At 35.6% G+C, this 18,642-nt stretch overlaps 1 protein-coding gene and 1 long non-coding RNA gene across 2 annotated transcripts in view; both read left to right on the top strand.

Moving 5' to 3' along the window:
- LOC143676261 (uncharacterized) overlaps positions 1-14,028 on the top strand; it is a 66,904-nt gene extending 52,876 nt beyond the window's left edge. The window contains exons 2-3 of the long non-coding RNA XR_013171955.1: positions 12,581-12,622; positions 13,699-14,028. This is a non-coding gene — a long non-coding RNA (uncharacterized LOC143676261). The remainder of the gene's footprint in view (positions 1-12,580; positions 12,623-13,698) is intronic.
- DPP10 (dipeptidyl peptidase like 10) overlaps positions 1-18,642 on the top strand; it is a 696,759-nt gene that overhangs the window by 265,779 nt on the left and 412,338 nt on the right. The gene's annotated exons all lie outside the window — the stretch shown is intronic.

The raw sequence follows: 18,642 nt of genomic DNA, 5'->3' as shown, positions 1-18,642 counted from the left end.
ATAAAATTTTACAGTTGGGGGTTCTGACTGTAAAGTGCATTCTGGGACCATATTCCATGGGGAAGATGAAATTAAATGCAATGAAGTTGTACTCATGATTGCAAAATTATTTAACTGATTGTATTAGTTAGGGTTCTCTGGAGAAACAGAATCAACAAGGAACACTCACAAATATAAAATTTATAAAACTGTCTAACATGACTGTGGGAACGCAGAGTCCAAAATCCACAGGGCAGGCTGTGAAGCCGATGATTCGGATGGATCTGGAAGAACTCCACAGGGGAGGCTTGCCAGCCAACACAGGAAGAGAAGCCTGTCTCTTCTGAATTCTCCTTAAAAGCCTTCCAATGATTAGACTGAGCATCATTCACTGCAGAAGACACTCCCCTTGGCTGATTACAAATGGAATCAGCTGTGGATGCAGCTGATGTGATCATGATGTAATTCTATGAAATTTCCTCATTGCAACAGACAGGCCAGTATTTGCCCAACCAGACAAACAGATACCACCACTTGGTCAAATTGACACATGAAGCTGACTATGACATGTTTTTTTATTGATAAGCTCTTCTGTGGCTTCTATGAAAAAGGAATAAAGGATGAAAAAATGAATACAAGTATGTCCTCATATTTTGGCATCCCAAATACCCCAAATTCCGTAAATGTATTAGTATTGGGTGTTAGGCATGGCGTTGTTAAGGATTCAACACGAGACAGTGAGTTAAAGATTAATGGATTTATTGGGGAATTGAAAGCCGGGAGCAGAAGGGAGTCACCGACACAAAGGTCTGCAGAAGTTAGAAAAAATGGCTCCGATGGCCTGTTCTGGGAACTGTCTTAAAGGGAAAGTGACACCAGGAGGGGAGGGTGCCCACTAGGTGGTGTGTTGTCCCTTGATTGGATGGGGGCTTGTTGACTTAGGGTATGATAGATCGCTGAGGTCTTCTCCTTTGATGTGCAGGTGCATGTATCTGGCATGGTGAGATGCTCGCAGGGGAGGGTGTTAGCAGTAGCAGTACCATCTGGAGGATACAATACTAGCTAGTCTGACAGTTGGTTCATATCTAAGTCCTTGACTGCATCAAGAGTTCATTTTGCTCTTGCATACTTTTTCTGAACTCCTACATTGGGTTTGATTGTTTTATTTTTCAGTAAAACTCAAAACCCAGGTGAATAAAGGTGCACTTTTTTTCTTCCACTCTATGGTGAAGATGTTCCATATCTTGATGGTGATGGTGGTTACATACCTGTAAATATTTGTCAAAACTTGTCCATCTATACTCTTAAAATAGGTGAATTTTATTACATTCAAATTATACCTAAATTAAGCTAATTTTTAAAATGGTGACTTATCTTTCTCTCTTCCATTGATCTGATAGGCCATCATGTGTTTTATTATTTTAGCTAAAAGTATTATAACACGATTTGGCCAATATTTTTATGCATTAAGAGGTTATGCCCCCTTTGCCCTAATACTCTGCTGAATAATTGCTGATTATAGAGTCCATTTTACTTTCTCTCACTCTTTCTGTCTCTTTTCAACTGTATGAACTAGAGGCATTCTTAAAGCCATGTTCTTTTAATCCTAATCCATTCTTGAAGGGGCAGACCTATCGCAGGGTGTGACCTCTCCTTTGGTTAAGATTTTTTCCATGGAGATGTGACCCTGTCCATTCAAGTGGGTCTTAATTAGTTTACAGGAGTCCTTTAAAAGGGGAACATTTTGGAGAGAGCACAGATGCTTGGAGAACTGACAGGGAGATCAGAGAGATGAAATCAAGACGCACGGACATATGGAGATGCTGAAGTTGCTGAGAGACCCTTTAAGCACAGAAGCTGGGAGAGAAAGACAGAAGACATGTCTTCCCATGTGACAGAGAAACTCCAGAATCAGCCTTTCTCCAGTGAAGGGATCCTCTTGTTGATGCCTTAATTTATACATTTTCATGGCCTTAGAATTGTAACTTGTAAGTTAATAAATCCCCTTTACAAAAGCCAATCCACTTCTGGTCTATCACATTCTGGCAGCATTAGCAAACCAAAACAATGTTAAAGTTGACCCCACTATTATTCTTCAATACCTCATTTCTTCTGTTTTACAAACTATGGTAAATGATACTATCACTTTTTAATCAATCAATCAAGACAGTTCCTCCATGACTCCCTTTTTGTGATCTCCTGCCTTCCCACAGCATCCAAGCTCATTCAGTTCTATCTCCAGTTTGGACCTGGTTCCTTGTATTTGTGCTTTTGCTGCACCTTAATTTTATTTCCTTCATCTTTCACTTATCTTGTGGTTCTTCTACTGAGTTCTGCCTTCTAAAATCCATAATCCTTGCAGTAGGAAGAGTGACCTTTCTAATATCAAATTGATCATGCCAGTTTCTGGTTTAAATTTCTTTTCTGATTCTCCACACCAACAGGAAAAAATCCAGACTCCTCAGGACATAAAATCCACCTCTTATGCAACTGTCAAACCTGACCATATTTAATAGAGTTTGGTCTCTAAACCATGAAAGGTTCACTCATTCCTCTGTATTAATGTCTTCTACCTGGAGTGGGCTTCCCCAAGCAAAATCACCTAGTGGAATAGCTACTCAGATCCATTGTCACCACCTCTGTGAATGATTCATTTTCTTCTGACAGAGAATTGATAACCCCTTCCTTATGCCACTACAGAAACCTATTTCTTAGTCTGCCTCCCTTATAAGTTTTTTGAGCATGATATCTCTGACTGATTCATTTCTGCAGTTCCTGTACCTAGCCTGGCATCTGACTCATGGTGAACATCAAACCTTGACATGCTACTGATAGATATTTATATTTTATGTTGTGTACTTAGGCTGAAAGAATCATTGTTTCAAGGGTTTTATTATAACAGACTTTTAAGATCAATGAAAACCCAAAGAGATAGCTGAAGTGTTGGTTTCTGAGGTTAGGGGGTAGGAAGGAAGGGCACAAAATTGTCAGTAGCCATCTCTTATAATATGTGTAAGTGATATATAAACAAATAATTATCTATGAACAGTAGTGTCATGAAATCACATAAGTTTCACCATAAAATATATAAATAATATAATTTTTCTTTAACTGATTTGGTCTTCTTTATGAACCACCTCCTGCTGAGTATTGGGAGAACATGCTTTATTTTAATCCATTTAATTTAACTGACGACATTAAGCTATAATGCAGTGGAATAAACTATCCTTATAGGCAATAGTCAGATTTAGAATTTATTGGCTCACAATTTGGAGGCTAGAAATCCAAAATCAAGGTATGACAGGCCAGAAATTCTCTGAAGTCTGTATCATTCTGACTTGTTGGTGATCAATCTCTGCCTCTTCACATGGTGATCTGTCTGTTCTGGTGGCTTATTCTTCTGTGTATCCAAATTTCCTTTATTTATAAGAATTCCATTCATCCTGATTAGGGCTCACCCTGATTTTGGCTTCATCTTAATTAGGACCTTCAAAGATTTTATTTACAAATGAGTTCATACCCACAGGGCTGGTGGTTAGACCTTGAAGATCCAATTTATAATGAGTTCATATCTATGAACTGGGTTTAGAATTTGAACATGTCTTTGTGTGGGACATTATTAAATCTACCAGAGGGGCTCTAGGTCTGGTTACATGGACCAGATATGGACTCTAGATGGGCATAACAGGTATATGTGACATCCCCTTGGCCTCATGTAATTTTTGCCCCATGACTAGGGGTGCAGCTGGGGAAAAGTCTGGAGTGTCCTTGGCCTAATAGCAGTCTAGGTGTCTGATAATGTCAAGTCTCAAAGATAAATGTTCCTACCCACCAATGCCCTTATTTCACACTCTGTGGTTTACTTCTTTCCAAATAGTTCAAGGTCTGGTACTCCTGTTAAATTCCTGAAGAGGTCAAGTCACCAACAAAAGCTGCCTGAGGATAATGAATCTCTTGGCCCCAACTTGAGAAGAAAATGATTCAAGGAAAAAACAATATAAAGATAAATTTAATACACACTTAAAAATATTTGTAGTGCATTTTTCCTGTTCTTGACTCTAGGATGCCACACAATGTACTCATGAATCCAACAGTAAATTCCTTTGGCACATCAGGAAATGCTAAATGTGCTGAAGTGGAAAGTGTGAAACTATGAGAAGAAAAATTTTATCATTTAGTTGATATGTCCACAGATTTTGAATTTGCCATTAGTCTTACTTCTGTTTCCCAAATGAGTTTACATTCATAATTTGCCTTTGTAAACCAGCATTTCTTTATGGATATCTATGGTTTACTGTATTTTCAGAGAATTCTCTCTTACTAAAAATGTAACTAGCAATTTTAAATTTGAATCAATCTCACCAAGATGTTTATCTATAAAATTCCTGACTGGTTTGTTTTCTACCTCTAAAAATTAATAGATCTAAGTTTTAATTACTCATATTGGAGAAAACTTCATCTAGTGTTTTAAGAATAGAATCCTACCTCCCATCAGAGCTCTTTAAAAATATCTAATATGAGTTTTAAAATGTCTAAGATAGGAATTTTGAATGCAGTGTTCCTGAACTTTTAAAATCATGGGGCCCATAATTTGGAATACCAATGAACATTTTGCACAGCTTGTGTTGCTCAGAGCAGCGTTTGAGAAATACTTTCAAATAGAACAGTCATAGAAAAATAAACATTCTCTAAATTATACTGAAAACTGCTTTTGTTTATTTTATCAATAATAAAGTACTTTAAGTTAACAATTTTGTTTTAAAATATTATTTTCAAAGTATCCTTTAACAAACTTAATGTGATCCATGTGTTGTGCTAATAATTTGTGCAATAAAATCCATAGCTGTGATGGTAGAATAATATAAACCTTATTTGTGAAAAATTGAAAAGGCTACAGGGTAAAACCTTGAGTATTTAAAATTTGGCTTTCTGGTAGCTTGAAACACTGTGACGTGACACTAGAGCACAGGTATTATTGTCAGAAATTAGTTCAACGTTGGGTTCTTCACTTGTAATCAGTATAAGGTGAAGAATCAAGATTTGGTGCAGGTTTCTGGAGGTCTCTGGATTTGTTTATTCATAGATAAAATGGTGGCAATGTTATCTTTCTTAAAGAGTTGTGATGTTAATAAAATGACTAACATATTTAAAGTTCCTGGCACATAGTAGGAAACTTGATTATAGATTAGTTCTCTTCTCCATTCGTTGTCTTCTATTTGAAATATTATCCTAAGGAAGTACTTGGTGACAATGAAGACATCTAATCTCCAACAAAGAGACAGAACTCAATTCTTGAAGGAAGGAAGGAACCACTCTATGTAGGTTTGTTACAAAGTTAAAAGCATCCCCAGAAATTTGGAAAGATGGGGAAAGTTTAGACAAACAATAGAACAGAAAAAACAGAAATAGAGACGAAATATGCACACATGCATACAGATGCATACATGCACAAACAGCACAAACATACAGACGAAATGGAGTCTCTGATAAAAGGAGAGATTGGACTGTGATGCTCACTGTTCTGGTGGAATTAGCTTCCACCTAGACTGCGGTTTAACATATAGACAGATAGGTATTAACTTCTGATTTCCATAGCAAATAATATCATGCAGAACATTCTGTACACAAGCAGGCCCTTGTGAAATACAATTTTATAAACTCCAGTGATCATAAGAAATTACATATATATTCTGAGATAACAATTATTGTAGTTCTGCACTCAGTTTTGCTAAATATCTGGTAAGAGAGTTTGCATGAATAAAGAAAATTAAGAAAATCATACAAAAACAATTGCATATGAAATTATCTTTCTTTTTATTTAGAAGAAGAGGAAAGACCAAAGAAAGTTCCTCAAGTCTTTTAAATAAATAGCTATCTAAAATATATATTAAAATTAAATTTAATCTAACTGAATTTTAGATGACAATGTATAAAATATCTGACTGCAATAGTGAAGCTACATGAAAAAAAAAATTACTGGCTATCATTTTGAATTTTTTATTTTAGACTCTGTCCAGTTTTAAAAGTCCTGTTATTTTTCATACTGTTACTATGAATTCCTTTTTTCACTTTAATTTTATCTTTGCTCAAAGAATTAAGATCATTTCCAAAGTTTTGCAATCACAGATTGAAATTAATATTGAAGTAAGAATTAGCTCTCCCATGTTTTATTTAAAAGACTGTCCTTTAAAAAAAAGTGGAAATCAGTGAAGAACTATGTTTTTTATTGCATTTTAAATACATTGGATGAGTTCAATTTTTAAGTGAATTATATGGCAAATGCTGTTTTATAGTGAAGAACCCTCATTAAATAGAATATGTGCACTCTAATGTGTCCCTTAAGTTGGGAATTTTCAAAATATGAATATGTTTAGAAATAAAACAAACAAATAAAAACCTTATGTATAAAAGGTTTTCTGTTCTAATTTTGAATTTGGGTTTCCATATTTAAAAAATAAAGAAGTTTTATTTGTTTGTCCTGTTATATATCCTGGGTATCAGTTATTTGACTTTGGAACTTTATATCAGAATATGTTTCAGTGCAGATTCCTGTAAATGTTTCTTTTGTCAAGGATATAAGAGGACAGCCTAACCTTTAAACAAAGTGAAACTCATTTTTCATCCTGTCACTGTACCATCTTTCTCTAGTTTCATCCTGTATCAGAGTTTCATGGCACAGAAAGAAATGTGGGCATCAAAACAAAGCATATGAACAAGTAGATGGCCCAAATGCTTGGAAGCATAGACCTGCTTCCCTCTGTGGGCTTGGGTTGGGAGAATATGAGGCCAGTTATTTGTAATTGAGTTCAAACTAGGAGAAGAAACTGTATTCAAATGAGAAACAACTTGAATGTTTGTGTGCATTTGGATTTTGGTAGCTTCTGTCACATTCCATTATTGTTGCTTGGATATTTCCCAATCTGCTTTCTCAACAACGAGTCCATTTCTGCATTATTCTCTTCTCTAGGTCGCTTGTTCTTTTACAAAATTTAGTTTTCTACCTTTCCTCCTCCAAACAGGCTCAGATAGATTTATGTTTGAATATACAGTCAGTAAAAATACAGACCCCTAGGATTTTAGATCCTGAGATAACATTAAAGGTGATTTAACATGACCTTCACTTACATTGATATTTTGCTCTCCACTTTCTCACCCATCTGCAAATACTTAGCTATAATGCAATCTTAGCTACAATGATACTCTTTTCAAGATTCGTTTTGTGTCATTAATTTTTAAACCTGAAGGATGATAAACACAAAATATCTAACACAAAGGAAAGATACACTTGGAAGATCATGATTGTAAGCCATGAATGTGTAGTACATAGGGGTTCTTAATTCCACTGGACAGAAAGAGTATGCCTTCCTCAAGGTCAAAGTTGCGGACCTTCGTTGGCATATCCAACAATGATGGGGTGTGACAAACAAATGGGATATAGATAAGCTCTGAGATGTATGTTAATAATGTGCAACAAAGAAATATTTGGGAGACCTCTTCAGAGATCATGAACTGTGAAGGTATGCTTCAGTTCTATCGACAATGTTGGCTTATGTTACTGAAGTTGCTGTCCTATATAGATAGACATTTAAAATATTGGTGACTCTGCAAAGAAAATCATTGCCCTTTCCCCTACATGGCACCTGACATTCAGGAGTGAAAGTTTCCCTGGCAATGTGGGATATGACTCCCTGGGATGAGTCCGGCCTTGGCACCATGGAATCAACAACACCTTCTTGACCAAAAGGGAAAAAAGAAAAAGAATAAAATAAGGCATCAGTGGCTAAGAGAGATCAAATAGAGTTGAGAGGCTATTCTGGAGGTTACTTTTATGCAAGCTTCAGCTTGATGTTGCCAAACTGCAACCACAACCACTCCTGTTAACTCTTAAGAACACTAGGGCTCTGAGACTCTATAAAAATTTACTTTCCTGGAACTTGTAACTTCCTGAGGGTTCCTAGGCCAGATAAACCCTGAAACTCAGAGGGACCAGCCTCTCCAGGATTATCAACTAATTACATCCCCCTGTCCTTTATTGTCAAGATCTCAACATGAAATAGTCACAATAGACATTATCCAGAAATCCCTATAGATTTGGAGAAGGAGCCCTGACAATCACTCTTAGGTTCTCCTGCCTGATTCCATTTCCCTCCCTTTCCAGAGACAACTACTATCATGAATTTGATGTTTCCAGTTTGTTTTACACTTGTGCCATATATATCCTTAACGAGTATCATTGTGTGCATATCATTTAAAATTTTTACATAAATGGTGTCATGAGATACCTAAAAAAAAGAAAACATCAGTGACAAAGAGGAGCACTCTTACTAGGGGATAAAACAAAAAGAACATTTTAATGAAAGTTAAAAGTTATTTCATATGTTATTCCTTGCTGCTTATTGTTATAGATGTCTCTAGCATGAATTTAGCATATATTATGCATACCTACACATGCATTTATCTGGCTATTTCAGTCTTTTAACAGTATCTTGTATCTTATATACATTCTTTTTTATATAACATATTTGAATTTTAACCCACCCTATTCTTACAGAAGAGTTCCCCTTTCTGATTGTTTTGTTTTCCATGGCATAGCATGGTAACTATGTACAGCTCTAAGATAAAGGGTGGAGGAAACTTTTTGAAGAGAGATTGTAAACTTTTCTTTTTTGCCTGTGAGGTAGGTCTCTCTAAATCTTTTTTGTTCTTGTGAGTTATAAACATCTTTTGGTTATAACTAACCATAATCATAATAAAATCTGAGCTTTAATAGATAACTTTAGCCATGCCAGTTTCTAAAATCCAAAATTTATTTTCATAACCTAGGGTATAGTGAATGCGTTAAATGAGTACAATGTTTGGAGGCTTGTTGGTTTAATAGGGTCAATTAGTAGGAAAAGATAACGGGCTGGCCATGAGAGTCAATAAAGTGGGGAGGGAGAAAGTCTGCCTTACTACGCAGAAACACTTTATATTAATATTTTAATAATCTCCAATATAACATCACTTATTCCCATTTAAGTTCTTTTGTTTGTGTATAATCTTTGATCCTCCTTAGACAGTGAGGCTAATTTCACTGATGGGAATATATCATTTCACAATTTTCTTAGAATAGTGAGGGTCAATTCGTTGACCTGGCCCTTGCCACGCTCTCTAGTTTTTGTCCACTACTGGTACCAAGTGCTTTGCAAACTCATGCCTTGAAAACCCTCTTTCAGATCTCGAAATGAGCGACAGTTCTCTCAATTTTGATAACTTTATTCATATTGTTCCCTATTTCTGGAGCCCTATTCTCCTCCTTTTATATCCAACAGCTTCCTTCACATTCTTTAAGACTTAGTGAAACCATAATGCTATTTTGGAATTCTTCCTTGAGTTCACTTCTTGCAACCTGAGTTATGTCCCTTTTGTGTGTACCTACTTAGTTCTCTATGCTTAGTTGTTTGATGAAAATAATCCTTTACATATTTTGATTCACTCGTCCCCAAACCCTATTCAAATAAACAATTGTAACTATCTGCCCCATTTCCCCTCTTCCTTCCTTTTTTTATTAGAGAAATTGTAGGTTAATAGAAAAATTATACATAAAATACAAAGTCATCAGCCCCATTTTGCACCTCAGATAACTGAGGCGAATTAAGTAATTTGTCAAAGTATATAGCTAGTAAGTGATAGAATAAGTTTTAAAGACCAGATGTCTATCATCAGAGTCCTTAATAGTATTAAATAGAAATCTGAGCTGCAGATGCTATATATAATTTGAATTTTCTAATAGCCATATGAAAAAGTAAAAATAAACAGATGAAATTAATTGTAATAATAGATTTTGTTTATCAAAATATATTCCAAAAATAATTTTAACATGTAACCAATATAAAAAAATGATTTTTAAAGCATTTTTTTCAAAATAAGTTTTCAAAATCCAATATTAGACTTCCAGCACATCTCAATTCAGACTAGTGCTCCCAAGCACAAGTCTTTATTCTTAATCACAGCTGTATATTGACTCTCAGTAATCTCCTCTTTGTATTTAAATAGTCTCATTTCTCTGCCTCCCCAATAGAGCTGTGAGCTCCCTTAGTGTGTGAAGCCTTTGCTATTCAAATTTTTATTCCTATCACATAGATTAGTTAGTGCCTGACAAATCGTAGAAGCTTAAATCTTTATTGAATGTTGTTGCTGAACTATTAAAGTTACTTCAGAGTATAGAGATTTATAGCTACACCTTTTTTTTTTAATCATTGTTGATTTGAATCTTCAAGAGATTCAAAATGTTTACCAAATTTGTGAAAGGTATGCATTTGCAATTCCTAACAAGTAATGCAAAAAGATTGAGAAAGTTTTCAGGGACAACTGAATATGCCTAAGTTTCCACATTAAGGATGCATGTAAATGTTTCACTAGAATCATATATTAATATCTCAAATTAAACATGACCTTAAAAGGCTATGAGAGAGTTCCTGATTATTGCAGAATAATGCATGTTCTATTAGAATTGTTCTGCAGAAAAAAGAAATCAGAATTGGCATTGTAAGAGGAAAAAATACCTAAACACATCTAACTTCATGTTTGGTAAAGCCATGAGTGAAATCATGCTTCATATATAGAAGATGCCTAATAAATATTTTCTGACTTGAGCCAAGGGAGTAAGTGCTACTCCTACAGGTGTTAGTTATTATTTGAAATCCTATCCGATTTGCCATCACCTGGGACAAGCTGGGACAGTCCTTCAGCATGAACTCCATTATAGTCGAATCGTTCCATCTGTTTTCCCTAAATGAAAGGCACTTCCCTTGATGCTAGTCAAAGAGTGAGGGCTTCTTGACTCAGAACCAGATGCGAGCTTAATACCAGCCTTCCATTTCAGCCCAATTACATTCTTGGCAGCCTATGAGGCTCATGGGGTAAACTTTTTATAGCAATTATCAATATCGGCCAATTTCACAGAATGGGCAAGAATAAACTTCAATGGCTCCAGGATGAGTTTTCTGTCTTCCAAGGGCTCTTTGGCTGGCTGCCATGGAGAATGTGTGGTAGCATAAAGGCTACAGTTTTATATAACATTCTAGAAATCAGCTAACTTTATATCTGCTTCCATTGTTAAGATTTTATCAATCTAAATTAACTATTTAATGCTTTGGAATACTGTTTCATGATATATTAAAATTGATTTTCTCCTATGATATTTAGTATGCAGAGCTACAACTACGTGTGTGTGTGTTTGTGTGTGTGAATGGATGCATATTTCTATGTGTGTAATGCAAGCATGTAGCATAACTATTTAGCTTATCATTGGAGAAATCACAGGTCTGGGGTATTGCAACAGAAGTTCTTAACACTGAGTATGACTCCTCATTTTTAGAATTCTATTACTCAATGGTGAATTGAAGGCCTATCCAACTCTAGTTTCAAAACTGTTACCCAGAACAGTCTCCTGCTTTTTTTAGCAAAATACAAGAAAGGGAAACTCGTTCAGCTATCTTGTACATGTTTGTAAGTGATCGAAGGAAGAGCTGAGCATTTCTGAAAGTATATCTTTCCCTCTTAAGACAGGAATGCTAATGACCTTAGAAGCTGGGTTAAAAAAAGAGTACTTCAGGGAGGTTATATCACAAGACTTTGAGATAGGAGAGGGTAGAGTGCAGAGAATTTGTTCAAATCAAGACAACTGATTAAAATTTTTAAAAGAGAATTTAAAGAAAACTTAAACTCTCATTTTAAAAATGTAATTTAGTTTGCTACATATAAAATGTTCAACTTGGCCATATTAAGAAGCAACATACTGGGCGGGCCACGGTGGCTTAGCAGGCAAGAATGCTTGCCTGCCATGCTAGAGGACCCGGGTTCGATTACCGGTGCCTGCCCATGTAAAAAAAATTTAAAAAAAAATAATAATAATAATAAAAAGAAGCAACATACTGAAGCATGTTCTTTTCTTGCTAAATGTGGAAAGACCTGCCCTAGGATAAAGAGAATGAGATGAGTCATCCGTGTAAGTTAAGAATAAATAGTTCTTTACCTTTTTCCCTGCCTTTTATTTTATGAGAAGGAAAAGAGAAAATGAAATCATAGTACTACTAATAGTAGTAATACTATTATGATAGTAGTAGGGATAATAGTAATAGTAATAATAGGATACAGTGAATTAAGGATTTTGATTTAAAAAGAAAAGGTGAATATGAACTCACAATCCTTTGAGGATGACCTGTTATTGGCTCCATCACAGAAATATTGTGAAAGAAAGGAGAAAAGCATCTTACTGTTGGACTAGATTAGAGGCTCAGTAAAAACCTGGGACTTTTGAATCCTGGGCTGGTGTGCGTGTGTACTGGGGAAAAGTTCTCTTAGGAGTAGAGCTAGAATTTGAAGTGCTGTTAAATGATGATATGGTCTTAAACACAGGAAAGGCTAAATCTTGTTGTTGTCCAGTGATGCCTTTGTAAAAACAGGGAAAATAGCAGTTATTAATAAAGAATGCTCTATTATTACCTCAATGTCCATAGCCACAAAATTGGAACTTATTCTTAATTTGGAATAGGATACTTAGAGTTTTGTTTCTTTCTTAAGGCTTAAATTAAGTTTTTCTTCCTTTTCTTATTACTAGATTTCTATGGAAACTAAAGCAACGCGTGCCTATGAGAAGAGGGTAAGAATGCGTAAGGGATCTCTGGCCTCTCTTCTATAGCCCCTTATGGCTTCAATTCACAGAGGCAGGAATTAGAAGAAGCATCAGGGACCCTCATGAACCTGGGCTTCTTAGGAATTCAACTACAGAGATTCTGGATGCATAAGCACAGTGATCCTTTCTATTGGTCATTGTTTATTTCAATTTATAGAAATATAGTTATTATCCATGGGTTATCCTGGAGGGGCTAACACATCTTTTCCCATAAACAAAAATACCTGTCAGTATATCCCAAGCATTCTTGCAGCAAATTTGGAAAACATCATATCCTCTCGCTTTCCTATTAGCTGGTTTCATTATTGGCAACTGAAGGAGATGCCTTGAGGGAAAGGTAGTTCTGATGAGTACCTGGAAGAGAAGTAATTGTGGTTCTGGGGAAATTCTGGGAGAGACTGTCTAACCGGAGGGTCCCTGGTGGTTTTCTTAACCATCGAGGAGGGTTCTACAAGGAGCACTTTAATATATTGTCCATAATGTAAAATAATATTCCATATTCTGGAATGGTCTTTATTAACATTTGAGTTGCAAAAAAAAAAAAGAAAAAAGCACATATAAGCTGGCAGAGTGTGATTCTAAAGTGTTTACTATAAAAAAGAGAAAGGGTTGCAAGGGTAGTTCAGTGGTAGAATTCCCGCCATGTGAGAGACCTGGGTTAGATTCCCTTACCCATGTACTTCCCCAAACAAGCAAAAAATAGCAAACAAACAAATAAATTCAACACGTTGTGCTGCAATAGTGGTATACTTATATGGAAAAAGAATGAAATGTGACCCCCATGCAGCATACAGAAAAAAAAAAAACAAAAAAAAAAACAAAGAGAAAGAGATTACCACTGGATCTAGAACTAAGATTATTATTTTAATTTTCTTTACAAAATGTATTATATTATTACTTAAGTCATAAAAACACATCATTCTTTTCTTCAAGTCAAAACACAGATTTATGAATCTTTGATATGATGACATGAGGTCTGGTATATAACAGGTAGGATTTGATCACGCTTGCTTGTGCCTCACGCTCTCCTTTTGGCCCTTTAGATGTCATCACCTTCATCCTTGCTGTGCCTTAGAGGGGCGTCTACACCAGTCAGGCCAGAAATTGCTCTGCTCTTAACCAGATGCCTTTGTGTTGCTTGCTACCTCTGTTTGTGACAAGATTCTGATGCTGGACACTGACAAAGAAGCAGCAGGATGCACCCTCCAGAATAGACACGGAGGCACATGCTTCTGAATTTGCCACATTACGACACTTAATTACATTCCCTGAGGCTTTATTTCCTCTTATGTAAAAAGGAGTGAAATCACCAACAAGGCCCATATTGTGAAATTAAATGACAGAAGTATAAATGCCCAAAAATGCCTTCTGCAAGGGAGATTTCAATAAATGGTTGTTGTTTTATTGTACCACATTATTTTATTTTAGCGACTAGATTTTAAGTCCCTTCTTTTCCCCTCTTCATCTTTTCTTGCAACATTGTCTGCACTTAACAAATAGGTGATTAACTATTCTAACCATACATTGAATAATTATGTATATAATTCTGTTTCTTGTTTGTTATATGAGAATGCTTTGATAAGGACAAAAATAGTGCTTATTTTCTATCTCATATCTATAACTGTGAACATAGTTATCTACTCTTGTATCACATGTATGCTTTCAGTTGTGCCCCAGAGCAAATATTATGAAGGTAAAATGCAGTTGAAGTGTGGCAGTAGCTGCAGATTATGATTCTTACCTGCTTTCTGATGTGTACAGTTAAGTGTCATCTTTGCAAAAGGACTGGGAAGGTTCATCTTTTTGAAACCGAAAAATAATATTCAAAACAAAGAATCTCATATATTCTAAGAGATCATGGGAGAAAAAATGTGAAATAAAATGCTTAAAGAGAGACATCTGTTCTCTCTGATTCCTTGATTCACTTTAAACACAGAGAAATCAAGTGAAGTGACAGTTTACTCTTGTGTTTTGTCAGGTCCAGACCTTTAGCCCTTGTCTGAAAGTGAACAGCACATAGGTGCATTGACTTCAATGTGATGCTCAGTATTTTAAAAATCAAATTTGGTGTGGTGGTAAGGAATCAACATTAAAAAAAAAATAATAAAAACCCCAGGGTACTTGTAGTAAGAGGAGAAATGTGAACCATGGGCTATGTCTAAGCTGGAACATGAAGTATGGAAATATTAGTTGGAAAAAAGCTCTCGGCACCTTCCTGCTCATAGTTGCCATTCAGCATGGCACCCCAAGGAGCAGCTGGACATGGCTCTGCCCCCACAACAGACGATGGGTCAGCAGAGAACATCCTGAAATCAGCAGTAGGGAAGATGCCCTACAGCATAACACAGTTCATGCAAAGCTCACTTGTGCCTTAGATATGACTTAGCAATGAGTCTCTTGGCTTGAACAGTTTGTATTTCTTGCACTTATAGATTCCTTTTATTTATATACTTAATATATGTTAAGCACTTATATATTTCTTGAAAGCTTAAAGCCAAATGGTAAGGAAAAACAATGCAAAGCTTGGAGGACCAGTTTGAAAAAGCAATATAAGTGGCAGTGATTATTTAAGAGGTGACTTGTGTGGCAGAAACTGGACTGAACTTGAAAGGCTGATTCAGGAGTTTTGGTTCCTGATTCTTCACTGTGTTCACATAGGTTTTCTGTGGCTTCATTTCCCCATTGTTGACAAAGACATTGTTCAAGGTAGATGCATTTCTGGTGCTTCCTTGTTCTTCAACATGTTTTGGAGCCCAATGTCCTCAACTTTATTCTCCGGACTCGTTTATAGAATGAATGTATAATTACTCATAAAGCAATGAGGAGATACTCTAGTATATGAATAATATATGAAATGTAAAAAATGTACTGATGGTTTATTCAGAATCGACTGTGTTTAGAACTGCACTAATGAAAGTCATGATGAGACAATTCAGTGTAAAGGAGAACATGAATTACAGACAGCAACAATAATTTAAGAACAAATACCTTTTCTTTCAAGGCTGGTGAAAAGTTTAGCTTTGTGTAATAGGTTGGAACAAAGACCAGGAAAATAGCTCACATCTTGCATTTTCTATTACTTGAACAGTTTTGTACTTATGTCCAAAAGACAGCTAAGTTTGTACTTTAAACTTTTGGTGGCTCAACCCAAAAGAAAATCCTCTTTTGGTCATCATTGATTTTTTTCTTCCTAATTAAACATTTTTCTTTTAAAAAACGTTTTTTGAGATATAATTTACCTACTATAAAATTCACCAACTTAAAAAATAATAATGAATAAATAAAATTCACCAACTTAACGTATGCAATTCACTGATTTTTAGTATATTTACAAAGTTTTGCAACCATCATCACTACCTCATTTCAGAACATTTTCATCACTTCCCAAAAAAACCAGACATATTGGCAGTCACTTCCCATTCTCGTCTTCTTCCAGCCCGTGGCAACGGCTTTGACAGTTTGACTCCTATTTTCCTATTCTGTATAATTCTCATGAATCAAAACTTTTTGTGACTGACTTCTTCCACTTAGTATGTTTTTAAGGAGGAACTATGCTGTAGCATGCATCACTACTTCTTTCCTTTTTATTGGCAAATAATATCTCATTGTATGGATATAACACATTTCTTTATCCATTTATCAGTTCATGAACATTTGGGATGTTTCCATTATCGCTGATTTTTTACTTTAATCTTATCCTATTTTTTCCCCCTCATCATTATCACTTAGGGCTTCACTCTGCCTTTTACTTGGTTGTCGTTAAACATGTAGAAATTACACAGTGCTCAAAAGGGGAATATTTGGAGATAAGTTCAGTGATGCACATAGATGGCAACTATGTACTCAATTCTATTCTAGCTAATATGTTAGATAACAAAAAAATTTGAATTTTGTTTCCCTCCTAAAAGAGTACATAGACTTCTTGATGACTGATGACCATTTCTGATAATAATAAGGATGAAATATAGGTTTAGTGGTGAATGAGAAAAGAAGGTTAACTAAATCTTCATAGTCAGCAAAGGTACTGCCGTCATCAGACCCATAGAAATTTCATTTTCTACATGCATTACAACTTACTTGGGGCATGTTGTTATTTCATTTTAAAGGTGGCAAAAGCACATTACAGATAGCTACATTGAGCAGACCTCAAATTAAATAGTTAGACATTGAAAGTGTCAAATTTCAGCTCAAGCCTCCAAAACATTTTCTTTCTCTAACTGTTGGACTAAACATAGGATAGGTAGATAGACAGATAGTTAAAATTGTTTCAAGAGAATTCATGGAGGGGGTAGAGCATGAACTTTCCTATTATATTTAGGAAGGAAGATTTGGTTAATCATGACCAGAAGTGGGGTAGGGTCAGTAGTTTGGGAAAAAACAAACTCTACAATAAAAAGCATATTTCCTGCATTGGTATAGTAACACTAAGACACTGATTTTAAATAGTATGTTTAGAGTTTATCTTTATTGGCAGAACTCACTCATAAATGCAATCTGTTCCTTGGCAAAGCTGATAATTCCTAACAACTCATCAGGAAACTCGCAATTTGATAGAGATTTATGATTCTTCCAGGGTGTATATCTATAGTTCCTCAGCAGTCTCAGGCTGATCTGCTGCCAGCATGCTTTCTCTCCCACTCAGTATATTTAATATCTGACTATTCATCCTGGCAAAAGCACACATACTCCTGGCAAGCTTCCCACATGGGTAGCAAAAGTCTGGAAATTTCAGGCAAAATCATTTTTCTCCAGGGAAGAGATGGCCTGGGTCGATGGCAGGACATCAGACAAACTGCAACATCTGCTCAGAATTTTAGCAATTACTGGAATACATTTCCTATTATGGACCCATTCTTTTGCCATCAAGTACCCACTGCAATACACATGCACACACATTTACTGTGTATTGTACTGCACTTTCCTGGAAGGTGAAATCACTATGCAGGGCAGGGTTGAAGTGATTATTTCACAAGTAAAAACACTCAACGCACTGTATAAGAGACACCTGTTATTTGTGTCATTTATCCAATCTTGATATTTCTTCTGGCATCCAAGAACTAATTTTTCTCTTAAAAACCAATCCATCCACAACCCTTGCAATATGTTTCGGGAAGTATTAATTGTAACATTAATTGCAAAGGTAGATGTGAGACTAAGGGCTATAAATGCATACTATGGGAGCCCAAACAGGACTGACGAGAATAACTGAAGCCTGAATGAGGATCCTGGAAAATGTGGGCTTCATTTTTCCTGTTGGGTTTGAAACTGGGGGCCTATGGAGTCTGGGAGTTCCTACAGTCATCTTTTTATCCTGAAGAAAAAGCCTGTCTGAAAGGAGGTATCTGAAAGAAAACTACAACAAAAATGTCAAGAGACAGAACTCATACCCTGATGAAATCATTTCTGCATTAAGCTGTACCTGAAGTGAGGCATGCACTACAGTCTTTTATGGAATCTTAGCCCATGTGGACGGAGCTACTGATGCTTTAACAGAAGTAGCCCTTTTGTTTTCTCTCAGCTTCTACCCTGAGTAGAAAACAGCATCATTGACTTACTCATACACTCTTATCTGGTCAATCTTCTAACTTCATTCATTTGTGTAATTTCTGGTCACAGTTAAGGTTTCATTCTAGAGGTATATGGCAAAATATAATTAAACTCATTATACAACCTTGAGCTTATTTGCATTTTTCTTTAATCGACTATGTTTTTTTCACAAACTTTAACACTGAACAGTAAAATGCTTGAGTAGCTTAAGAAGTGATTTAATCTAATCTCAAAACCAAAAAAACTATTTCCTGCTGTTATTTTCTTACTTTCATTAAACTTAGCTTTAGAACTAAGCATACTTCCTTCTGATATTGGTAATTGTCCCATAACTATTCCTTTACAATAATTTTAATATATTTTACATTTTCACTTATTTATTCCAGGGTCTGATTTTCTTTGAGTATGTAAGTTTTTAATCATCCCTTTTGTTACTTCTT

Source organism: Tamandua tetradactyla, chromosome 3 (genome assembly GCF_023851605.1).
Source record: "Tamandua tetradactyla isolate mTamTet1 chromosome 3, mTamTet1.pri, whole genome shotgun sequence".
In the NCBI taxonomy this organism is placed as follows: Eukaryota; Metazoa; Chordata; class Mammalia; order Pilosa; family Myrmecophagidae; genus Tamandua; species Tamandua tetradactyla.
Note: the sequence above shows the minus strand (reverse complement) of the source record. Positions and strands in the feature narration are given on the sequence as shown.